Raw genomic sequence first — 26862 nt, forward strand, 5'->3', positions numbered from 1 at the left:
CTGTGTTTCAGGCAGCAGTTAATGAAGAAGCTTTGCAGGCAGTAAGGGGCTAAAAGTGAGTGGGAAAAACATGGCCTTGTGGTTAGGGAAAGGGCTGGATTCGTATCACCCTGTGCAGGGATGTTTTGTTATCTCCCTCTTGGGAAATGGTTGGTTTTCTCTGTGGTGGATGGTTTGGGAGCCCTAATTTGAAGGCAAAGTACATGGCTGGGCTGAGAGCAGGCGGCAGTAGAAGGAAAGCTCACATTATATTGAGGGTCTTTCCCGTGTCAGATGTCATATTAGACACCTTCTCGAACATCACTTCCTTTGAGTTCATGGAGTCTGATGAGAACACATTTTGGACTTAAGCACACTGGGGCACTTTATTGGTTTCCTAGGGCTGTGGTAACACATTATCACAAAATGGGTGGCTTAAAACAACTGAAATTGATTCTCTCATAATTCTGGAAGCCAGAAGTCTGAAGTCAGGATGTTGACTGGGTTGGTTCCTTCTGGAGGCTCTGAGAGAAATGCTCTTCTTTCCCTGGTTTTCTCCTGGCTCGCGGTGGCTGCTAGGAAGCCACAGTTTTCCTTAGATACGTCACTCCAGTCTGTCTCTTCACATCACTCTCACCTGAGTTTCTCTGTGCCTCAGATCTCTCTCTGCCTTTCTCTTATAAGGACACGTGTCATTGGATTAGGGCTCACTTGCATAACCTAGGACAGTCTCATTTGGAGAATCCTCTATTTTGTGCAAAGACTCCTTTTCCAAATAACCCGACGTTCACTACTTCTGGGGTGACGTATCTTTTGGGGAGTCGCCATTCAACCCACTATAGACAGTGACTGCAAATAAAAGTAAATTGCCTGTTCATGGACAGATTTGACATGTAAGTCTTGCCCTTTGGATTATAAAAATAGTGCTCTTCTCTTGTACCCTGGGGGGAGGCCTTCTGCCACATCCTAGTGAAAGTAGCCGCAATACTTCCCACTTACCAGATACTGCATGTTTTTGCATGCCTTCCTTCATTTAGCCCTTAACAAAGCCCTGTGAGGTAGGGTTTTCTACAGATTTCTACAGCACCCATTTTACAGATGAGGAAATAGAGACCTTGGCCCTACACCAAACACCAAATAATTGAAAACAAAACAAAACCTCTACATCTGAAACTAATGTAATAGTTATGTGTCAATTATATGCAAATAAATAAATTAAAAAAAAAAAAGACAAAAGTTATATTTGACTACAGAGCCTGCAGTCTTAACCCAGTGCACGTTACAGAACAGGAACACAGTGATCCTGCTAGAAAAGCCTGGCATGTAGTTGAGGTTTAGCTTTAAGGTATTTGCCTGTGATATGAATGAATTATCATGGACTGGGTGGAGGGGGGGTGTCTTTGGAGGTAGTTGGGGGGCGGGGGAGTTGTTCTCTCTGGGCTGCCATTCTGTCTCAGTAAGCTGAAACAAACACACCCACAAAGATAGTGAGGAATCGTTACTTTGTATGCCTTATTCTATGAAGTTTGATTTTTTTTTTTTTTTTTTAAAACTCTTGGAATACACTTGACCCCTGAACAACATGCGTTTGAACTGAGCAGGTCAACCTTATGCGTGGGTTTTGTTTTTTTTTTTAATTTTTTTATAAATATGGTACAGTCCTGTAAATGTATTTTCTCTCTGACAATTTTCTCAAGAATATTTTCTTTCTCTAGCTTCCTTTATTGTAAGAATATAGTACCTAATATACATAACATACAAATATGTGTGTGTTATCCAGAAGGCTTCCAGTCAACAGTAGGCTTTTAGTAATTACGTTTCAGGGGGAGTCAAAGTTCTATGTGGATTTTTGACTGCGTAGAGGTTTGGCAACCCTAATCCCAATGTTGTTCAAAGGTCAATTGTATAGTCATAAAGCATTAGTGGAATTAAATAAGGATTAAATAAAGTAAGGTTGGACAAAATTATAAAACCTCTAGTATATTGAGATTTGCCAGAGCATATTCTAGTTTGATGGTTTTCCCTCCCTCCCTTTCCTCCTTCGTTCCTTCCTTCCTTCCTCCCTCCTTCCCTTCTTTCCTTCCTTCCTTCCTTCCTTCCTTCCTTCCTTCCTTCCTTCCTTCCTTCCTTCCTTCCTCTCTTTCTTTCTTTCACCATTATGCTTTCTCTTTTACTGCCCTGGTTTTTTAAAGTCTTGTGTTATACTGGCTGACACCTGTGACTTAAATATTTGTAATATATCTACTTTCCTTAGAATAATATGCACAGTTTTACTCGCTACTCAGTGTCTTGTGTTCTACAAAATTATTTTTTAAGTACTAACATGATTTTTAGAGTATGGCACTGAAATCTGCTGGACAATGGGCATGAACTCCATTTCCCATGCCATGTACAAATTTTATTTTTCTAACAACATCCTGGTTTGTTTGAAAGCCTTAAGTGCTGTATCAGTGGAATAGCACTGTGCTCCCAGAACAGTCTTTCCTATCAGGTGGGAGTGAAGCCAGGCCAGAGAACCCCTGTTGGAGGTTTCTTGATTTGTGATTTAGCTGCGGTAAGCTTTTTTAAAAGCTGTTTGGATTTCTCCCCTTGATTTTGTATTACATGCATTGTAAACGATAAGGTTTCTTTCTTTTTTTTTTTTTTTTTAATGGTAAGGAATAAAACCTGTAGTTCTGAAGGGCAGTGTATTAGACTATGATTACTGTATTAGTCTCATCCACTTTCAAGTTTCATTGCAGAAAAACAAAGTTCTTTGAGCACTTTGCATTAATTAAATTAGGTGTAGAGAACTTATTCCCACTTAAATTAATGCCACTTGACATTCTAAATTTTTCTACTCTTAATCTCGTAATTGCTTCATTTTGCCATGATTTATAAAGTGTGAACTTGGACCCTTTATCCTGCTGAAAACTCAGTTGTAGAAAAATTCATTCATGAGGAAGTAAAACTGTTTTATTTTCAGCTTTATTTTAATATAAATCCCGGTATTAGATATAACATACTAAAATTGATAATTACTCTTTTTTTTTTGAGAAAAATTTTGACATTTCATGATATAAATTTTAGCCTTTGGGATGAACAGCAGGGTAGCCAGGGGCTCTCGGGCCCTCTTGTAGGCTGTATCCTTCCCTGTGGCTCCCCCACATTGTGGGCATGGGTGGTAGGCACCCTTTGTCCCTTCTGAGGCCTAAGCTCAACCATGCCAGACCCGAGGGTCAGGCTCCTCTCGTCAATTTTTGTCAGATTTTGACCTGTGAAAAAAGGGAGACAGAAGACCCGAAAAGCCTGCAGGTGAATTCATTTTCTGCCCTTCTTCCCATCTTCTCCTTGTCTCCTGCCTCATGGATTATTCCTAGACACAGTGGTTCCTGCGGCCTCTCTGGGGACATCCTATCTTCCATGACCAACACACCAGCTGCACTCTCTGCTGAAGCCCAGGCCACCTTGGCAATGACATACTACTTTGTATTTCTTTCCTTCCTCCCTTCCTCCCTCCCTCCCTTCCTTCTTTCCTCCCTCCCTCCCTCCCTTCCTTCTTTCCTCCCTCCCTCCCTCCCTTCCTTCTTTCCTCCCTCCCTCCCTTCCTTCTTTCCTCCCTCCCTCCCTCCCTTCCTTCGTTCCTTCCTTCCTTCCTTCCTTCCTTCCTTCCTTCCTTCCTTCCTTCCTCTCTACCCCATCCCTCTCTTTTTGGCTTACCTGAGATTCCACCCTAAAATACATAATATACTTGGCATATGCTTTTTATTTAAAAAAAAAAAAATTTTTTAACATTTGTTTTTGAGACAGGGAGAGACAGAGCATGAACAGGGGAGGGGCAGAGACAGAGGGAGACACAGAATCTGAAACAGGCTCCAGGCTCTCAGCTGTCAGCACAGAGCCTGACGCGGGGCTCGAACTCATGGACCATGAGATCATGACCTGAGCCGAAGTCAGCCGCCTAACTGACTGAGCCACCCAGGCGCCCCAGCATATGCTTTTTAAAAAGTATGCTCTTACTTTTTGGATAAGCCAATCTGAGGCATTTTGAAAACACACATTTTTTTCATTATTTTGTGTAAATATTTATTAGGTAACGACAAATTCAGCAGACATATGCCTTTATTCTTGTTGAGGTGCCACAATTTCTTTACCTCTTGGATATGAAAATAGCCTTTTAAATTATATATATATATATATATATGTAAATATATATACACACATAGTATTTAAGTTCAATGTAAATTATTTTTTAAAAATGTTTATGTATTTTGAGAGAGAAAGAGGTGCAAATGAGGCGAGGGGCAGAGAGAGAGGAGAGAGAGAGAATCCCAGTGTGGGGCTTGATCTCATGACCCATGAGATTATGACCTGAGCTGAAATCAAGAGTCAGATGCTTAACTGACTGAGTCACACATGTGGTCCATAAATTATTTACATACATATGAAATATATGCAATCTGTATTACTGTGTGTTGATTATATTACTGAATTTATACTATTTAATATGCAGTGTGTAATGAATCTTAATGAAAAGTAGGCATGTTATTTTTTTTTGTAAGTGGTAGGATTTTAGGATGTTATTTTATGACCAAATCAGAGAAAAAAAAGAAAACCACACAGAGAAAGAAAGATAAGAAATAACCCCCTAGCATTTCCTCACCCCATCCACTCTCACCAAGTGCCCTTCAATTGGTTGAAAATGTATGAAACTCCTTCCCCTTCCTCCTAATGTTCTGAAGATTAAGAACTAAAGTGAGTCCCCTTCACTCTTCTTGGCCTTTATTAGTTCTTTGGCAAATGGAGATTTGATTCTCTTACCCAGAAAGATAAAGTCGAAAGAGTAACTGCATGTAAAATATGTAATATAATGGCTGCCTAGACCATAATGTGGCTGTCCCTCCGGAACAGAGCTGCACCTGGCTGCCCGAGTTGTATAATGAGACTTTGAAGAGCTTCTGTCCTCTCTCTCCCCAGTCCTGCCATTACTGGAAGACAAACATCCAGCTGGGATAGAGGCTCAGTTACAGGCTCCGTGGCTGGCAGATTTTTGCCCTGAACATTAAAAACAAATATATTCTGTAAGGTCTCCACTGCTTGAAATGCCACCAAGGTTTAAGTCTCTGTGTTATAGTAACAAGACGTCTTTCATTTAACATTTAGCTGTGAAAAATTAATATTTAAAGCAAATTTTCTTCTTAAGTGTCTTCTTTTACTTGGTCTAATTCTTTTTTCCCCCCAGTTTCATTATTCTACTTAAGATGCATTAACCAGACTGTGCTTTCGGAGTCCTAATTTTTTTTTTTTTTGTAATGAAGAACACACTTTGTATTCTTGTTTTGTTTGTTTTCACTGCATTTATTACTAGTATCAAAAATGTTAAAAAGAAAAAAAAATCATTCTCAGTTCTCCAGCGGCTCTCATCCTTCCCTTGCATCCTTGCCCTCTCCACTCCTGACACATTTCCTCAGGAGCAGTCCAAAACTGAGCCTGTTTACTGCCGTTTTCACAGAAAACAACCAGTGCCAGGGATGTAAGGAAGAAGGTTAGAGAGGGGCGACAGTACTGTCCAGGTTCCATGCACAGGTAAGCTGGCTGGAAAGTCACAGATTTCAGATGAAAGGGCTGGTGGCCTCACAGTGATGCAGTCTAAGAGGAGATAGGGTAGCCCATGAGAGAATTTAGAGGACATCCATGGGCTTTGGTCAAACCTAGAAAAGCCAACACCAGGTTGGGGAGACCAGGGAGACAGTCGTGCGGAAAGTTTCACAAGCCTCCCACATTAGGAGGTGCGCGACGTTCAAAGGGCACCAAGAGCCTCACTCATTTTGGCAGAAAAACTTGAGTGTAGGTAAGTCACAGAGATGCCACAGACGCTGAGAGAGAGGCTACATACGAGAGGATGCACAGTTTCACAAAGCACAGCGGTCACAGACCAGAGCCGTGGGGATCGTGCTACTGATGCAGAAACTACAAAATCCAAAAGCAGGTTGAGTTGAGTTGCCTTTCAGGGGGGCGACGCTGCACCAGTCATCCATACTTGACACCAGGTCAACCTGGTGAGTTCCACAGAGCAACTGGCAACTTTGGGGATAGGGATTGTCACATGAAAGGGACTTAAGCCAAGCAGCTAGAAGAAGGGAATGCTAAGAAACTGATCCAGGGCTCCCAGGAACCGAGGGCAGTACCGGCGACTGGGTGGACAGATACACAAGAAACAGCAGCAAAGAGGTTTCCTGCTCAGTAGTTGGTGAGGGGGAAGAGGGTCCAGGAAACAGTTGAAGGGAGCAAAGATGGGGTGATGAGGCTCTGAAGGCAGTCTCTAGAGGCTTGAGCAGAAGAAAGAGCACACACTGGGCACCAGTGTTGAAACACAGCTCTGTACCCCAAATGGAGGAGGTGGCAGATGGGAGTGGGTGTTACTGACTGAGGGTGGTGGGTGGAATAGCACAGTGGCAGTTACAGGGCCACATGGAAATATGTGGCCAATCCCAGAGGGCTCCTTCCAGCCTGGTGGGAAGGCACAGTCTCACAGAGAAGCTCTGTTGACATCAGAGTGGTAGAAGGTACACAGGCCCTCATATCAACAGTGGCCCTTTTTGGCAGAGTGTCGGCAGACAAGGTAGTTGGATTTGTCTTCCATAACTTGGGGGCCATCCTTGGAGAGACAGGCATTTTTGATAAGAGACCAACTTTTGAGCCTTTGAGGATTTCTCTGCTCTTTGTGAAAGGCTCCCCTGCAAGGACCCCCATGGCCTGGTCCAGGAAAAGGAGGTTCAGTATTGGCCCCCAACCAATCATGACCATATGGGCCACACCTAGGGCCTAGGTCTCCCTGAATTAGGCCTCTGCCCTGGGGAGGAGCTGGGAGACTCAGTGGCGGTGGAATCATTGGTCCCCTTGATCCCGGAGGACCTGTGCAAAGAGAATCTGTATTCTTTTCTGCCCGGTTACCTTTCGCTCAACATCATGTTCGCGAGATTTATCCAGGTTGCCTGTAAGAGGAGTCCTTCATTTTCATTGCATTGTGGTATCCCGTTGCATGCACACTCAACCTCTTATTCATCCGTCCTACTGGTGGGGGACATGTGGGTGGATTCCAATCTAGAGCCAACTTGCAGTCACCAGGCTTTCCATTGGCCATGGGGGAGGGCCCAGAAGCCTGGGTGATCCCATGGGGCTCCCATCCTCCTCGTCTCCTGTGTCTTCCCCCTCTGGCAGTGGCAACTGCTCCGGTGGCAGCTGCTGCTGCTGATTCGTTCTGCCTTCTTTTGTTCTGGCATCACAGTTGCGGCAGTGTTTGCAGTGGGATTTGGAGGGCAGTCCATACCTTGTATTCTTAAAAGTTCTTTTATTTATGACTTCAGCATGACTTCAGATACTTCGGAGAAGTACTACTTGTTTATTTTATGCTCAGCATGGGGTCTTTTATGGCTCTTCCTTAATTTTTCTCATAGAATTTGTAATTCTCTTCTCAGTTGCTTATTTTTATCACAGAGTGAACTGTACTCTTAACTGCTGTAGTTGAACTTAATTCTTTATTTACTATGCTATCCAGCTGGGTCGGGTCAACCTGTAGAATGGTGTACGCTCAGGTGGTTGATGTGATTTGAGTTTTTTTTTTTTAAATCACTGTTTTGGTATTGACAGTAAAGGTTCATTTGAACAATTTTGCTATCAATTTTTTGTTATAACAGTTTTGTTATTTATTTATTATTTTATTATTTATTTATACTCAGTGAGAACTGAAGTGTTCAAGCTATGAATCAAGTGAACCTGTAATATTTTCTGTCTTCTCGACTTGCTTTCCCCCCCCAATCCACTTGGCCTGAGATATTTATATTTCGTTGGCAGAGCGCAGGTAACTCTCAAGTGAAATTCTCTAAAATCAACAGTTGGGAAAAATCTGATTCTCAGTAAGGTTCTTTGAGAAGGTTTCTATTTTCCTTGATAGAATCTCCATCTCACATAGCAGAGCAGTTTTCTCAAGCAGAGGGTGTTCTTGACATTTTCCCAGACGGTTGCAGCTCCTCAAGATTGCTCTGGGAATTTAAATATGTTTATCTAAATTCATCTATCTATTTGCTATTTAAAGAGAATGTTTCAACACATTTGTGAATGGGAAATACTTCTTAAAACTGTTCGGTTCTGAATCAGGAAACTTTCCTAAGGCTCCCTTTTTTCTATATAAGTTGTACAGATTATTTACTGGCCCATGTGAAATGTTATTGTCTTCTGCTTTAAGCAAATCCTATCATACCATAATTTGTCCTTCCCTTCAGAGAGGGTCTCTGGGTTCTGAATGAACAACTTCTCTGCGTTCTCAATGAAATTGTCACACAGGTAAGATTTGATCTTCGATTTCTTGGGGAGACCTATGTTGAGTTCTTTCTTCTAGTCATCATGATTGACGAGTAATTAAGTTTACATACTTATAATCACATCCACACAAATTGGTGTCAAAATAGCAAGGAAACGTGTCTTTTCCAACATATCCAATAAGCTGTAGTTATCTAGAAAGCCAGGGTAAAAAGGGGTCAGAGGTCCGCAGAAGTGGAGACCCAATTAAGCCCTCTTTATGGATGTTCCTGTATTTTATGTGTAGAGAGTGGCCACATGGGAAGTGCCCCATTTTTCTAGTTCAGTTCATTGTAGACCAGAGAACAGCTGCCCAGAATCCACTAGACAGCTGACTTCATGTCATTCATTTTCTTCACACCTGTCTGGATGAAATTTTGTTTTTTATCCTTAAATTCATTGTTAGTGGCATAATTTTGATAGTTTTCTGAGATCAGATCTTCATATTGGGGTGTTTCTCATGGATTTCATGGCTGTTTTCTTTTTTATAAATTTGTTTTTTAAGCAACTTTTTGGAGAAACACCAAAAATTTGGAGAAATTACAAAGCATAATTTACTCATTGCACATGTGCCATTCGATGACTTTCGGTAACTTGGTTGACTTGTGCACCCATCGTCATAAGTTGTAGAACATTTTGATCCCCCACCCCTAGTGAGACCCTTGATGTCATTTATAGTTAATCCTTTCCCCTAGTCCCAGCCGCAGACAACCCCTAATCTACTTTTTGCCTCTCAGTTTGCCTCTTCTGGGTATTTGGTATACTGGAATCAGGATATATGGCCTTTTGTGTCTGGCTTCTTTTGCTTAGCATGTTTTTGATGTTCATCCCTGATGGCATGTATCAGTAGTTGTTTCCTCTGAATCACTGAATAGTGTTCCATTGAATGGATGATACTACATTTTGTCTATCCATTCACCTGGTGGTGAACATAGAGATTGTTTCAATTATGGGGCCATTATTGTTCATAATGCTGCTACATGAATATTCACGTTCAGGTCTCTGTGTGGACATATGTTTTCATTTCTTTTGGGTAGATGGCTAGTATTAGAATTGTTGACTCATAGGTAACACTGTGTTTAACTTTTTGAGAAACTACCAGTTTCCCAAAGTAGTGTACTATTTTACATTTCTGTCAGCAATGCAGGAAGTTTCCTATTTCTTTTTACCCACACCAATATTTGTTATTTTCTGTCTCTTATGGTAGAGCTATTCTAGAAAGCGTGGAGTGGCATTTCATTGTGGTTTTAATTTACATTTGACTATTGACATGATGTTGTGTATCTTTTTATGTACTTAGCCCTTCGTCTAAACTCTTTGGCAAATTGGTCATATCTTTGGCCCGTTGTTTGATTGAATTTTGTCTTCTTATTCTTGTGTTGTGAATGTTATTTACAAATTAGGGAGCCAAGTCCTTTGTTGGATATGTGTTTTGCAACTTTTTTCTCTCCCAGACTATTTCTGGTCATTTCATTTTTCCAGTGTTGCTGTTTGAAGTGCAGAGGTTTAGAATTTTAATGAGGTTCAACCTAACAACTTTTTCCTCTTTGAACTGTGTTTTGGATGTCATATGTAAGAGATTTTTACCATACTCAAGTCTCAAAGATTTTCTCCTGTATTTTCTTCTAAAGGCTTTATTATTTTTAGTTTTTACATTTGTCTGTGATCCCCTTTGAATCTGTTTTAATATATGATGTAAGTTGAGGGTCTGAGTTCATCTTTTTGCAATTGTTCCAGAGTCATTTTTTTAAGCAAACTGTGCTTCCCCCAGAGAATTGCCTTGACACTTTATTCAGAAGTCAATTGATAATCAGTTTAAGGGTTTATTTCCGGACTCTCGATTCTGTTCCATTCATCAGTATATCTGTCTTTATATCATGTAGTAGGCAGTAAAACAACCCCCAAAAGATGTCCATGCTCTAAACCCCAGAACCTGTGACTTAGGTTGCTTTATATGGCAGAGGGAACTTTGCAGATACAATTACATATGAATGTGGAGAAGGCGAGTATCCTGGGCCCCTGAGTGGGGTCCCTCTAATCATACAAGTTCTTGAAAGTAGAGAACTTTTCCATGCTAGGTCAGAGATACAAGATGGAAAAAGGAGGTAGTATATACTAGAATATGATAGGGACTGAACCCACTGTTTACTGGCTTTGAAGATGGAGGAAGGCAGTCACCAGCGAAGGAATGTATCTGGTCTCTAGAACCTGGAAGCAGCTTTCAGGTGACAGCAAGAAAACAAGGATCTGAGTACTACAACCCCAGGAACTGAATTCTGTTAATAACCTAAATGAAAAAGGACACAGATTCTCCCCTGTAGCCTCCACAAAGGTTACACAACCCTGCCAACACCTTGATTTTAGCCATGTGAGACTGATTAAGTAGGATATTTCCATTAAGTATGATAATTGCTATATTTCTGGATGTTTTAACCTAGAGCTTGTACTGTGGTGCTGCGAAATGGAAAGCAGCTTACTTCTAGCAAGAATCAAGCCTGTTTTACTGCTCTGGGTTTTATCATTCACTGAAAATGGGAAAGTACATTTATTCCTTGTTCAGAGTATGGCTCTAAACCAAGTTCTGTTGTCGAACAGTTATGCCCTGTGTAAATATTATAAGAACACTCGTATTTTAATTTTGTGCAAGTTCAAGCAAAAATTGGTAGTACTGCTGTTCATAAGCTAAAGAAAGAACCATTTTAATTATTCATTTGTACGTTCTTTTATTCCTTCCTCCATTTGCTGTTACACTTTTTCATCCATTTGGCCATCTGTCCATCTGTTCTCCCATCCATCCAAGAGATATGAATTAACACATACAGCATGCCATATGATAGGTTTTGGGGCCTGGGAGGGAAAAGTTATGCCCTTTGCAGGAGGAATTCAAATGGATGGAAGGTGTTGGATGTAGAAGGAGCAAAAGATACAACGTGCACAGGTCTGTGACCTGAATGATTTTACAAATGCGGGAGACTTGTAGTCTTCTGGGAAATGGGTCACACGGGATGAATTCTTTGTTCCACGGACTGTCCAGTAGTGCCAGCTCTGGATTGCTTAGTTTATTGTCCTTGGTCATTGCCTCTGTTGTCACTGTCATGTGTCATATAAACTTTGTTTCTTTGTAGAAAGTGGACAAACACAAAAGTTACCGTGTGTGGTAATGATAAAGACAGAGAAAAAATGCTCATGAGTATCAAAGACAAATTATGCATAGAAAGAAATATTTCTTTGGCAGCTGGGATTTATGACATCGCAGAGTCATCTATCTGTTCTGCAACAAATCAAGAAAACCTGATTTGTGAACCTGTTTTTACCAGTGTCTCAATCAGTGCAAAAATTATTTTAAAAAATGGTTTTCGTTGTGCAAGGAAAATGAAGTGGCATAGAGTGAATATTCAGCTTTTGGTTCAAATTCTTTGCTGATTTTTTTCCATAAGGGGTAAATCCTATTATTGGTTTTATTTTACAGATGAGAAAATTGAGGGCCAAAGGCTTCAAGGGTTTGTTTGGCCAGTGTCAACAAATGGGCTTTTTATGGAGGTGGCATTTGAACATTGGCCCCTTGGAAGTCAGGGTGCTATCTCCTCACTACCTCTAGAGATGTGATCTCAGATCTGGGTGTTCACTCAGTGACAGTCAAGTATATAATGCAGAGTGTCTTAAACTCCACACTGTTTATACTTTGGGCAAGAGAATTCTTCGTTGTGGGGCTGTCCCGTGCATCACGCGATGTTGAGTGGCATCCTTGACCTCTACTTGCTAGATGTTGGGAGCAGCCCTTCGTTGACACCACCAGAAGTGTCCACATATTGACATATATCCTGTGAGGGACAATATTGCCCTTACTTCAGAACCACTGCGGTTACCACGCAGATTAGGATTATGTGCTCTGGTCCCTTGAGAAGAAAACCATGGTTCAATGTTTCAGGTAGGTAGAAGAAATTACCATTGGTGATGGTAATATCTGAGATTTTATCCCTGCTGGAATAAGCCAGACTGTAAAGTTTGAGGGCACAGTCTCCAAAACCACCTTCACTTCTGACATCAGTTCAAGTTTGGGAGTTCCCCAGAACCATTCTCATTTTCATGGTTTGCTAAAAGGACTCCCAGAGCTCACTGAAAGCTGTTATACTCATGGTTACAGTTTATCACCAGGAAAGGATACGAATTAAAAGCAGCCAAAGGAAGAGTTGGATAAGGCAGGGTGTGAGAGCACTCCATACTTGCAGTTCCTTGTCCCTTTCCTGTGTGACATTGAAGTGTGTGTGACATTACATACAGTATTGCCAGCCAGAGAAGCTCACCTGAGCCTCAGTGTTCAGAGTTATTATTGGGGCTCCATTACGTAGGCATGGTTGGTTGATTGATTGCCCATGTTTTGATTCAGCACCTGTGTGACCCAAAATCTCCACCCTAAAATTCACGTTTGATCTTTCTGATACAGCCAGCCCTTACCCTAAGACTATTCTCTAACAGGAATGACACAGATTACTTCTTAGAAGTTGAGGGCAAAGGCCAGACCACTCTTTGGTCATGGTCACATTCTTTATTACACGAACCCTGAGAAAAGGAACAGATGTTCACTTGCGGTTTGAAGGACCATGGCACATATCCTCAGTAGCAATTCAGGGATAGTGTAAATGGCAGACACAGCAGTTTGCTAGGGCTGTTCTCATGAAATACCACAGATGTAGTGGCTTAAACGAAAGAAGTATATTTCTCACAGTTCTGGAGGTGGCAGCAGGTTGATGCTAATCTGAGGCCTCTCTCCTTGGCTTGCAGATAGGGGTCTTCTCGCCATGTCCTCACATGGTCTTTTCTCTATGCCCACCCATCCCTGGTGTCACCCTCTTCTTATCAGGACACAATTTAAATGGATAGGACTCCACCCTAATTACCTCATTTAACGTAATCATTTCTTTGAAGACCTTGTCTCTAAATATGGTTACATTCTGTGGTCCTGGGGATTGGGACTTAAACATATGCATTGGGTGGGTGGGTGGGGAGCACAATTCAGCTAATGACATTCTGTTCTCCAGTCTCTCTCACCCCAATTCATGTCCTTCCTGCATGCAAGCTATACTCCCCCATCCCATAGCCCCAAATGTATTAAACCAGTCCTGCATCAACTCTAAAATTTCATCTAAATATCTAAATCAGCCACTGATGAGGCTCTAGGTATGATTCATCTTGAAGCAAAGTTCCTCTCCACCTGTGAACCTGTGAAAACAAATGATCTGTTTTCACAGTGCAATGTGGGGCCAGACATAGCATAGAAATTCACATTTCAAAAGGGAGAAATCAGAATGAGGAAAGATATCATATGTTCCAAGCAAGTGTAAAGCAAATTCTTTTAGATTTTAAGGCTGAAAGATGTTTTGTTTTGTTTTGTTTTGTTTTGTTTTGTTTTATTTTATTTTATTTTATTTTATTTTATTTTATTTTATTTTATTTTATATTTTATTTTATTTTATTTTAATTTAATTTTTTTAGAGTGAGAGCATGTGTGCATAAACAGGGGAGGAGCAGAGAGAGAGAGAGAGAATATCCCAAGCAGCCATCATGCTCAGTGTGGAGCCTAATGTAGGGGTTGATCCCACAACCCTGAGATCGTGACTTGAGCTGAAATCAAGAGTCAGATGTTCAATCGACTGAGCCCCCCAGGTGCCTTGTTTTTTTTGGTGATGCTGTATCCTCTGAGACCACTGGGGTGTTAGCTCTTCTTTCTAGGCCCATTGGGGTAGCAGGGTTGCTGCCTCAGCCCCTGAGGGTGTCAGTCTCACCTCTACAACTCCTGAACAAAGTTAAAATGATGAGATATGTCTATCCAGTAAGAGAAGTACTAAGTCCTACTTGATCCTCATATTCTTACAGGTTACAGTCAAGCTGGGGAAACAGAGATCTATCTGTATAAATAATTGTAACAAACTAGTGTAATAAATACTTGTAATAAGCCATAAATTCTATGATTGAAGAGGTTATGTCCGAAGACTTTAGAAATATTTATCTGGAATATCCTGAGGGTTTTTTTTGTAATTTTTTTGGCCTCATATCTTATAAGAAGTTATTGAATTAGTGAATCATAAAAGAGAATTCATGCATTTGCTTTGGTAAGATTGAGAATTTCAGGATTCCAGATGGGATTGGGCATGATAATTGAAAAGCTCATCAGTCCAGTCATCATCCCAAAATGTGTTTCTAATGTAGTTTTAACTTCCACCAATTAGCTTAGCTTAGCTTTAGGAATGATTTCCCCAAGTAGCTCTAAAATTGTTTTGAGAGCTTTTAATATTTATTTATTAATTTATTTATCTATTTAATTAAAAAAAATTTTTTTAACATTTATTCATTTTTGAGAGACAGAGACAGAGCACAAGCAGGGGAGGAGCGGAGAGAGAGGGAGACACAGAATCCGAAGCAGGCTCCAAGCTCTGAGCTGACAGCACAGAGCCCGATGTGGGGCTTGAACTCACTGAATGTGAGATCATGACCTGAGCCGAAGTCAGACACCCAACGGACTGAGCCACCCTGGCGCTCCTAATTTTTAAAAGCTTTCTGCTTTTGGAAAAATGAGACAAGATAATTTGAAGGATTCATAATTTGTGTTCATAAAATATTTGCGACTTTTCTTTAAAAAATAAGTCACTTGTCCACACGCAAACTTGCACACAGATGTTTATAGCAGCTTTCCTCACAATTGCCAAAACTTGGAAGCAACCAAGCAAGACATCCTTCAGTAGGTGAATGGATAAATAAACTATGGAACATCCAGACAGTAACCAGTAAAGAAATTTGAACAGTGTAATATTTTTTAAAAAGCACTAAAAAAAAAAACAAAAACAAAAAAAAAAAAAAAACAACAACTATCAAGCCATGAAAAAACATGAAAGAAACTTAAATCCCTATTAGTAAGTGAAAGATGCCAATCTGGAAAGGTTACATACTCTATGATTCCAACTATTTGATGTTATGGAAAAGGCAAAATTGTGGAGAAGATCATTGGTTCCTGGTGGTTAGAGGGGAGGGAGAGGGATGAGTAGGTGAAGCATAGAGGATTTTTAGGGCAGTGAAACTATTCTGTGGTACTTTAATGATGGTCATTATACAAATATTGTTTTACATTTGTCCAAACCCATAGATTGTGCCACACCAAGAATGAATTGTAATGTAAACTCTGGACGTTGGGTAATTGTGATGTCTCATTGTAGGTGGGGGGGAGCTGATGATGTGGGAAATTTCTGTATCTTCTCAGTTTTGTTGTACACCTAAAACTGGTCTAAAAATAAAACTTATTGAGAAAAGGAAAAAAGAAGTCTCTTAAGTTTTAAGACCAGGATGGAAAGCCTTAGTTTTCTCACATTTTCTCTTGCATTTGTCTCTTTGTGTGTTGCTATGGAATCTGAGGCTGACATAGGATCAAAGAATCATTGCTTTTCAGTCTTTTGTTTATTTTTCATCATTTCCTTACTTTTCTGCTCTAAAATTTATTTGGTGCTTTCCCCTCAGAGTTGTAGCTAGCTGGCTCTCACCATTTGGTTGAAAACCACACCCCACCCCTTACTCTTTCCTCATTTGCAGGATCATCTCAGATTCTCCTTTTTCTGTTGCCTTTTGTATAACACAAATCCCCTTTTCTTTTGCACATTTAGGCCCAACACCGAATTTTGCTTAAATTGAAAAATGTTCAGTGACCTTAATACTATAGTCCTTTTGCTGTCGTGACCTCTCCCTCAGGAGCAACAAAAGTCATGCAAAACTGGTCTCTGTAGTGCCTGTGTTTCACATTTTGGTGGAGTTTTATTTCTGCCAAGTCTTCTTGAGAGAGCTAATCAACTCCCATCTTTATTCTTTGCTGAGGCGGCTAACAGGGTTGTCATCACCGTCTTTTCTCCCCATCTCTTTTTGGGGTTACATACAATTGAATTAACTTTACAGAGCAACAGTTTCTGGAAACATTTTCTGAAGAACAAAAAAGACAGATTTTCTTTGTGTATAAATAAAGAGAACATTTTATGCTGAATGAATGAAGAATCTTTTAATAAAACATTGCCCCTCCTCTACTTTGGTTCAGCTGGGGAAAGAATCAATTTTATGTTCTGCAGGTACAAAGAAAGATCAAAAGGAAAAGCTGACAGTCTCAACAGAGGGCAAGGTGGGACGCCTGGCTTGGTCTCTGTTTCTCTGGTGGACTTTAAACAGCCTCTTTTCACATGGAATAAATTAGAGAGAGACTCAAGTTTTCTTCTGTGGCAGTAGGAATGAATAGTGAACAGAATCAAAAGATTTCCAAAGAAGTATAGTTGTACCATATTAAAATGCAGTGTACCTTATCTTTTTTTTTTTTTTTTTTAACGTTTATTTATTTTTGGGACAGAGAGAGACAGAGCATGAACGGGGGAGGGGCAGAGAGAGAGGGAGACACAGAATCGGAAACAGGCTCCAGGCTCTGAGCCATCAGCCCAGAGCCTGACGTGGGGCTCGAACTCACGGACCGCGAGATCGTGACCTGGCTGAAGTCGGACGCTTAACCGACTGCGCCACCCAGGCGCCCCCAGTGTACCTTATCTTTAAAAGTATTTTGTTAATTGGGATGCCTGGGTGGCGCAGTCGGTTAAGCGTCCAAATCTTGATTTCAGCTAAGGTCTTAATCTCACGGTTTGTGAGTTCGAGCCCTGTGTCGGGTTCTGCACTGACAGCCTGGAGCCTACTTGGATTATTTCTCTGCCTCTTTCAGTCTCTTTCTCTGTCTCTCAAAATAAATAAACTTAAAAAAATGCGTTTTGTTAATTTCCAGTGATTTTTTCCCACCCTTCCAAAGGAGGCTAAACCTTATAATTATAATTATAAAGCATTAAAAATGGAGAATGGAGGGGCTCCTGGGTGGCTCAGTCAGTTAAGTGTCCAACTTCAGCTCAGACCACGATCTCATGGTTCATGGGTTCAAGTCCTGTGTTGGGCTCTGTGTTGACAGCTCGGATCCTGGAACCTGCCTCAGATTCTTTGTCTTCCTCTCTCTCTGCCCATCCCTGCTTGCCCTCTGTCTCTCTCTCTCTCAAAAATAAACATTAAAAACTTTTTTTAAAAATGGAGAATGGAAGATATCCAAATTATAAAACATGGAGAATGGAAGAAATCCATAATTATAAATAACCATTAATCTTTAAAATCCTAAATGATTAGATCTTTTAAATTTCTTAAAAGTTAATTTATTCACTATGGAGAAGAACATAATGGTTTTTCTTTACTTCTGGTATATACGTTTTTAATGAATACAATTCAATTAAAAAAAGATACTGTGTTATTAGTGGGAGATAGGGGAGGAATTGTTGCTTTTCAAAGTCTATAAAATGTCTGAAGAAAGTATGCTTTTTATTTTTAGAAAAAAAAAACACATTATTTTCAGAATTTCTGTACGTATTGCATGGTCATAGGAGAAAGTGTTGAACTGAGAGGGAATTATAAAGAAGAAAGTAAAACTCATCCATATGATTTGTTCCCAGAGAGATTACAATTTATTCATTGCCTTTATTTTTCTGTATGCCAGTCTATATATTAAGCATTTCATATAGCTTTATTTCATAAAATTGAGATCATGTTTTATGATTTTGTAGTCTGCTGTTTTACATTAACATGGTAGATGAAAATTTTTTCATGTAGTTAAATATTCCCTGCAAATATACTTGTGATGATTGTATTAAAACCCATCATTTGATGAATGGGAATTTTTTTTTTAAACAGCTTTTCTCTTGTAGGATTTTCAGGTTGCTGTCTCTAAAGTGGGTGTAAATTTACAACCTGAGGTTAAAGACATAACTTTATAAGGGAATTTTCACCATCTTCAGAGAACCAAGGGTTCGCAGAAAAGGCCCATCAGCTGCCTGATACTTCAGCACCCTCCTGCACGTTCTTGGCTTTGAATGTAAAATCTTGTCTTAAGTGGGTGGTGTGCAATTCCTTCCACTGCCCTGCACGCTCTCTCTCTGATTGAGCCCGGGTTGCCACCATGGCGATTGGGATGGAGTGTGCCACAGTAAATCAAAGATAAGAGGAAGGAATGATTTTCAGATATGGCAGACTGCTGAGATGGACAAGCGTTTTCAGGCCTTTCCAGTTTAAGCAGTGAGTATGCTTTGTGACTTTGAGGGACAGCTGTCTTGGAGGGTTGAGTTCACCCTGTGTCCCGGAGGCATTCAGCTATATGGAGCAGCTGCAGTGTGCCGGGTACCGGGGAGGGCGCTCATGATACGTCACCAGGGAGATACGCTGTGTGCGCACAAGGAGCTCACGGGTTACTGAAGGTGACCAGTGACTCTAGTACAACATGATAAACACAGTAGTAGACATATAGGTAAGTTATCACGGGGACAGAGAGGTTGCAAACCTTACCTGGGGAGTTGGGAAGGCTTCTCAGGGACAGTGGCATTTCTCACACCTTTGGATCGTGGAGGCAGTTTGTAATTGTAGCCAGTGTTAAGTGGTTTGGATTCAAACCAGTGACCAGTGAAAGGTATTATGTTTTTAAACACATGGCACATTTGTATTCTAGTAGCTAATATTGGATTATAGAGTTAGACCGAAATCATAAAGTGGCTGGTTTTGACACAGAAACCTCCAGGCCATCCTGTAATGTTGTTGTACGTGTATTAAAAAGAAGACTACACCATATTCAGTAGAGTTTTTATTGATCTTCTTCATAGAAAGATTTTTTTTAAAGTATATATGACTGCATCAAATGATTTATGAACTTATTTGTGGAATGACTTTTTCCCTTCCTAGACATAAGCCCAGTGAAAGCCAGGACCCTGTTTATTTACTTCCATATCTCCAGCACCTAGTACAGTGCCTGGTATAGAGCATATATTCAATAATGCATTCATGTCAAAATTCCTTTTAAGGTAAGGTTTGATTGATGTTGTTAGGTAACAGAGTAGCCCATTACTTTTTCAAATGCCACAGACTGAAAATCTAATATATGTTTCATTGTTTAAAAAATCCAGCAGGAAGAGGGGCGCCTGGGTGGCGCAGTCGGTTAAGCGTCCGACTTCAGCCAGGTCACGATCTCGCGGTCCGTGAGTTCGAGCCCCGCGTCAGGCTCTGGGCTGATGGCTCAGAGCCTGGAGCCTGTTTCCGATTCTGTGTCTCCCTCTCTTTCTGCTCCTCCCCCGTTCATGCTCTGTCTCTCTCTGTCCCAAAAATAAATAAACGTTGAAAAAAAAAATTAAAAAAAAAAAATCCAGCAGGAAGAGTAGAAGTGCTGCTCCAATACAAGGTACAGGAGAAGTGCTGCTCTAAATAGAAGAATATGTTTATGTCATTGACTTTTGAAACAAATTCTGATTCTTTTCTGCTAGAGTACTAGGATTTCAGGCTCTAAATCTATTGTGTAGATTGTAAAACATAATTAGGCCTGCAAAGTACACACAAAAGAGTATTTCCTTTAGGACTTCTTGCCCATTATGCTGAATGTAGAGATTATAATTGTGGCATTTGGTTTCCATCCAGTTTCGCCATTGTAGCGTGCCATTCTGGCTTATTTCCTTCCTTATTTCAGTAGACTCCTTTGTAGGTTGCTGAAAATCTAAATCAAATTCAAATATGAAATAAAGATTGGAGTGAATACTAGCAGGTATATGCTAGGATCTGGATTCTAATATGCTAGAATATATGTGAGGATCCAACCCTTCAGATACAATAATCCAAAGGGAAGAAAGCTGTCCAACAAAATGGAGAATGCTTACTTTCCTTGTGTACAGCCTGCTCTGATTACAAAAAGAAAACGCCTGTTAGGTTATTCAAGTTACGTTGATACTGCGGATATGCTTAACTTCTCTACAACAATCTTGGAAGTTGTGTTTTTTTTTTTTTTTTAATTCCTCCCCCTTTATTCCTTCACACATGTATTAATTAATTGGCAGAAGAGGGCATCAAGGACAACTACTACTTTTCTTCTCTTCTAGTTAGCATCTGCTAATAATAGAGCAAATGCAGGCCCCTTAAGAACTTCAGTGAGGCTTGATCAGCTTAACAGGTAATGCATGTTCTGTTCCATACCTCGCCATTCTTTACTGAGGAGTGTCTTGAGGTTGTTCTGTAGGGAACTTTCTTCATTTATCCCAGTTTGTGAATACACCCTGTTTACTTAACCATCTCTGTCAGCCCCGTCTCCCCCAGTGTTCTTGTTAGAGGTCCAAAAATACCCTTCTGAGGTGTCTCAAGACTTGAAAATTGGGGAAACAGGAACAACAGAGCATTTTCCAGATGACCCAACTTGCTCAAAGTAGAAGAGGAGGCTTAGTTCTCCCTGCGACACAACATTCTTCTTCGCTGTTCAGAGCAGAATTCCAAAGACTCTTCCCTGAGACAGTGATTTCAGACCCAGGCTTTGGGGGGGTACCCAATGCATTTCTAGTCTGTTTTTGTGGTATTGAGTGATTTTCAGAGAACACATGTGATGAAATTTATTTTCTATATTATGGAAGTACAGTTATGATTATAAATAATAAACTATAATAATAATTAAGAATAATGGAGTATAAATTATGTGCATTATAAGTTATAAATTGCAGTGTGAAGTCGTTTGAATTTAATTAATAATTAATAAAGTATAAATTATAGAGCTATACATTTTAGAAATTATAGTATTAAAATATGTAAATATGTTTTTCATGTGTGTATGTACATACACAGCCCACTAATGTTTGCATGAATCAAACTTCCAGCGTTAATGAGAATAATATCGATAGGAGTAATAGGAGCCACTACCTACTGAGCACTTACTTTGTGCCAGGTGTTAAATTAGGGCATTTTATAAAAATCAGCTCGTTTTAATGCTTCAGCAACCTTATGAGGTGAAAGATGTTTTCTCTATCTTATGGACAAGGAAATTCATCTCGAGAAATTTATATACTTTGCCATGCTCTTGACCATCTACATCATGCTACTGCTTTACTCTGTGCCAATAAAATTGGGGCACTGTTTTGCTGAGGAGGATGTAAATTGGGGAACTTGGGCTCTCAGATGGCATTTTCAAGGGTAGGCATACCGGGAAACCACCCTGACTGCCTGCAGATTACACAAGAAGGAGTTCACAGTGAAAACGTGCCCCACTTATCTGCTCCTAGCGAGGGATTTTTGCAGGGGCAACTGGTGGCTTTAAATGACCAGGGTCTCTTCAACCTCTCACTGACCTGTTCCTCTTTCGCCCATTAAAAAAAAAAAAATTAAAAAAGGAATGTTAGAGGGACACAACGTTGATGGAAACCAAACGTTGGTCTGACCCAGTCTTCGGATCTAACTCTGATCTGAAAGCCTCGTGGATGGCTGATAGCTATAGGATGAACCATAACTTCAAACGCGATAGGATGGGTTTTGGAAACCCCTAATGTAATATGGTAGCAGACTACCCTTAGATTTATTTACACAGTGCGTGTCATATGTGTCTCTGTCTGTATTTTACTCCGGTAATGAAAGGAGCACAGAAATCTAGGATGCACGTGATACTCACAGCTGTTTCATTTCATCTCATTTTTGGGTATGCACCACTGAAAACTGAACCTCTAAGAATTTGTTTTAGTCATTTTCACAGAGGGCATGGGAATAGAGTGGGGGAAAAAAGAAACCATGAGGGGATGATTGAACGTCGATTGAATGTTGAGGGGAGAAATATGTGATCAAACATTTGTTTTTCCAAATATTTATTTTCACTGGAATCTTGAAGACGCATAAAATCTTCCAGCTCATTTTTGTTTATATAGTTAGTTGGCAAAAAAAAAAAAAAAAAAAAAAAAAAAAAAAAAAAAAAAGTTGCAGCTGCTAAGTTTGTGCTCTTCTTTTCTCAGGGGACTTGAGGAGGGGGGAATTGTTGAGAGCATTAATATTTGCTTCGCGTCAAATACCGCATGTGATATTGTCTCAATGTTGGGAATGTTTAATCGAAAATAATGCAGAGAATAAAAAATATCAAAGTACCCACTTCATTTTCTTGGTGTTCATCAGTGTCCACAAACATTGGTGTAGATAACTGCTACATTCAGTGGTCATTAACTCCACTACAGAAAGATAACAGACAAAATGCTTATCACCTTACTTTTGCTCATCAGGTTTGTAGGAGGCATTAAAACAAGATGCAAGTAGCCTTTGGGAATAAGACAGAGTGAATATAATGCTAAGTGTCTGGCAGGGTTGTGTTGTTCCCTATAGAAAAGGAAGTTAGCTATCAAAGAGGATTTTTTTCTTAATGTTTTCCAAGCATCTGGCAGGGTTAGAAGCCTAACATTCTAAATGAGCAGAATGTATACAGCTGTGTTAATATTAAGTTGCTGATTTTATGTTTGCTGTGCTTTTTTTTTTTTTTTAATTCACATTGTAAGTGGGGCTGATGAAGAAAGGAAATAAATGGGGGCAGGTTGGGGGTCAGGGGAACTTGTCTGCTTAATATTATTAATAGAGATCACTGCCAATTTTGACATCTCAAGGCTGGGCAGAAAGGAATGGAGGTTTTGCTGTCTAATAACCTGAAAGAACAGAACAGTTTGTCATTCTAGGGGTGTGAAAATGAAGATCCTGTGTGATGATTGGAGTTACTGGGAGGATGTGCTAGAAAAAATGACCTGAGGTTTCCCCTTGCTCGCCGAGGCCGAGCTTCGTCTCGGGGCAGGGGCTGGTGGTGTGTGGGTAGGGGGCACTTAACCTGCATGCCGAACGCTGTGAGGATGGTATTGTTACCATGCGCTTATCTGGGAGAGGAGATCCAACTTAGAGAAATCTCTTGCCCTTGGTCACAGAGCTAAGAGGTGGTAGAACAGGGCCTGAACCCAGCTGTCTCCCCCCCCCCATTTTTTTTATTAATGTTTATTTATTTTTGAGAGCGAGAAAGAGCATGAGTCGGGGATGAGCAGAGAGAGAGGGAGACACAGAATCCAAAGCTCCAGGCTCTGAGCTGTCAGCACAGAGCCCGACGCGGGGCTCAAACCCACAAACTGTGAGATCATGACCTGAGCCCAAATCAGATGCTTAACTGACTGAGCCACCCACCCAGGCGCCCCCATCTTGGGTTTTTTATTTTTTTGTTTTTTGGGTTGGTTTTTTTTTTTTTTTTTTTTTTTTTTTTTTTTTTTGCCTTAACCCTCCTGATGCTGAGTGTGTAAGTTTCCTCCGGCTGCTGTCACAAAGTGATACAGACTCGGTGGCTTAAAAACAGAAATTTGTCGTGTCTCAGTCCTGGAGGCTGGAGGTGTGGGCAGGATTAGTTCCCGCGGAGGCTGTGTGGAAGACTGTGTCCTGCCTCTCTCCTGGCTTCTGGTGGTCTGCTGGCCACCCCAATCTCTGCCTTCCTCTTAACATTGCATTCCTCTACACATGTGTCTGTCTCTAAACATTCCCTTTTACAAGGACGCCAGTCACATTGGATCAGGGCTCACCCTAATGAACTCATCTTAATGAATTACATCTGCAGTGATCACTTTCTGAGTTCCTGGGGATAAGAACCTCAATATGTGAGTTTGGGGCAGGGATATGATTCAACCTGTAACACAGACTCAGGGTTTTTCTTTTCTTTGTAGCCAGTACAGTGTTTATTTTTACCTCTGATACTTTACCTCAGTTTTACCTCTGATACTTTTTTTTTTGCTAACAAAAAACCACATAGGTGATTTTTTTCCCACTTGTTCATGTGAGAATCTGAAGAGCCTTCAGACCTCCTGCTCCCCCGCTCATGGTTCCTCAGGAATAATAGATTCCTGCTCATATATATTAGCCATGGAGGGGATTTGTTATAAAATATGACAACATGCAATTTCGTCAGGTTTTCAGCAAAACATGGTAATATTATTTTTATAATGTTTATTTATTTTTGAGAGAGAGAGAGAGAGAGAGAAAGAGAGAGAGAGAGAGCGAGAAAGAGAGCACAACCGGGGCATGGGGGCAGTGAGAGAGAGGGAGATACAGAATCCGAAGCAGGCTTCAGGCTCCATGCTGTCAGCACAGAGCCCGATGCAGGGCTCGAACTCACGAACTATTGAGATCATGACCTGTACCAAAGTCAGACGCTCAACCAGCTGAGCCATCCACGTGCCCCAAGGTATTCTTTAGAGTAAATCTACGCTGTGATATTATTTATTCTCACATAAAAACTGGACAAGTTGAGAGATGAAAACTTGTGAAAGTTTAATAAAGTCGAGCATTTTTATTTTCTGTCACACTGTTTACCTTGAATTGAGTCTCGATATCAAAGTTGTGCTTTATTTTTTTAACCCTTCAAGTGATGAATCTGCCAAACTTGGACCCTTGGAAATTGAAGAACTCATACCCTATGATGAATATAAAAGGACTGTCCATTGAATTAGCATGCTGGTCAGACTGTCCAGAGGGAGTGGTTTTTCCCCCAGCCTCGAATAATTGTGTTCACTCCTTAGAAAACATGACTGGCTTTCAGTGGGACTGCTTGTTGTCCCCCTTCGCCTGGGCACATTGCAGCATTGTTTCCGAAACTGCCTTTTGGAAACGGGTCAGTAGAAAAGTTCTGTTACGAGAAATCATCTGTTATGAAAGGAGGCTGTTCTTTCAACCCAGCTCACTGCCGTGAAGGAGAAGCCCAGCACTTTCTCATAGCCACTAGAAGACATTTCACCAGTTTAACAGACGTGAGGAAATAAGCATGCTAAAAGCCAGCTGCAAACTCCGTACTCCCCCAGCCACTGCCGAGCTAGAAGCAGGAGTGTTGGGGCCAAAATGTGAAAAGTGGGGCATCTTCTTTCTAGAGAACATCAGTTGCTGTTGAAGTTTCAATTTTCTTTGTGGCATTTAAACTGTGTGGGGGCGCCTGGGTGGCGCAGTCGGTTAAGCGTCCGACTTCAGCCAGGTCACGATCTCGCGGTCCGTGAGTTCGAGCCCCGCGTCAGGCTCTGGGCTGATGGCTCAGAGCCTGGAGCCTGTTTCTGATTCTGTGTCTCCCTCTCTCTCTGCCCCTCCCCCATTCATGCTCTGTCTCTCTCTGTCCCAAAAATAAATAAACGTGGAAAAAAAATTTTTAAACTGTGTGATTTTTTTTTAAATTTTTTATTTTTTTAGTGTCAAAGAATAGAAAATTAGTTTTAATTGTTACTTACGAGGCACCATATGGCTACTCTATAATTCTGGCTTCCCATGGAGCTGTATGTGCATATGGAAAATGAAATTAATTGGAAATCACACCCTGAAATCTATTATTAAGTTAATATAGCTAACAGCTTGTGGGGTGTCCTCATCCTCAGCATGATGTAATTGCATATAACAAGTAACTATAAACTCATAGGAGACCAGGAGGGATAAAGAGAGGTCAAAGGGACAGGCTTGGGAAAGGAAGAACATTAATAATGAATGCTGCAGCAAACATTTCAGTTCCTCCCCGTCCACAAACCCAGGGTAGAGGGAAGCAGTTTAATCATATTCGAATGAATTAATCAGAAGTCTTATGAATTTCACAGCCAAGAGACTGATTTTTATTTTGCCAACTAGTGTTGTAGTATGCTAAAGGTCACTCATAGTAGAATTAGTGACAGTTAATTTAAATCAGAAGTTCTCAACCTTGGCTATGCATCCAAATTCATGAGGAACTCTTAAAAACACATTCTCATTCCTGGGATTTTGATTCATTAGTTGTGGATTTCTGAATTATGAAGAAACCCTAGAGATGTTTCAGCCATGGAAACCACTGATTTAAGTGGTTTATAGTTAAACGATGCAGTCCATAGCTAGTTTGTGTGCAGTTTCCCCAACTTGATTCCCAATTTTAAAGTAGAATGAAATAAGTAAAAGTAAAAATCTAGCCTAGGGTCTGATACTTCATTTGGTAAACATAGAATTAGTGAACAATTTGATGTCATATGTGCTTTTCATGAATGTAATTTGTTAGTTTACCTGTCTATCTCCTTCCTCAGTGAGGGAGTTGGCCATTTTATTCATGTTGGTGTTCTTTTTTTTTTTTTTTTTTAGCGTTTTATTTATTTTTGAGACAGGGAGAGACAGAGCATGAACAGGGGAGGGTCAGAGAGAGGGAGACACAGAATCTGAAACAGGTTCCAGGCTCTGAGCTGTCAGCACAGAGCCCGACGCAGGGCTCGAACTCACAGACTGAGAGATCATGACCTGAGCTGAAGTCGGCCACTTAACCGACTGAGCCACCCAGGCGCCCCTCATGTTGGTGTTCAAAGCACAGAGGGTAGGAGTTCAATAGATGTTCATGGGCATTTAAACATACAAGTTTGATGTGAAAAGAGAAGTTCATGTTTAAAAATAATAACTGTATTTTCTTCATTATAGGCATTGGGTACTGTCTCTGTTCATCATGAGTTGATATTAATGACAGGGTTATAATGGCTCCTGAATTTGTGATGGTAGTATTTCTTAAAGTGTCCAACCTTCTGTTAGGTCATTCAGGACCAAATCCATGGATTTGAAACTAAGAAGGAGATTTTTCCTAGTCTTTTTATTCTTTTTCCCATAAGTGATAGGTCTGCACACCTAACTGATACTTGCAAGGGCAATGTCTAGAATTATAGTTGTGGTCTT

At 40.5% G+C, this 26862-nt stretch overlaps 1 protein-coding gene and 1 pseudogene across 3 annotated transcripts in view; one reads left to right on the forward strand and one right to left on the reverse strand.

Annotated features, from left to right (window-relative positions):
* The window catches only part of SUCLG2 (succinate-CoA ligase GDP-forming subunit beta), a 334454-nt gene that overhangs the window by 89464 nt on the left and 218128 nt on the right, over positions 1 to 26862 (forward strand). The window lies entirely within an intron of this gene.
* Positions 6488 to 13117, reverse strand: LOC112852750 (proline-rich protein 3 pseudogene; annotated as a pseudogene).

The sequence above is a fragment of the Puma concolor genome, chromosome A2 (assembly GCF_028749965.1).
Source record: "Puma concolor isolate L17-30 chromosome A2, mPumCon1.1.hap2, whole genome shotgun sequence".
Taxonomy (NCBI): domain Eukaryota; kingdom Metazoa; phylum Chordata; class Mammalia; order Carnivora; family Felidae; genus Puma; species Puma concolor.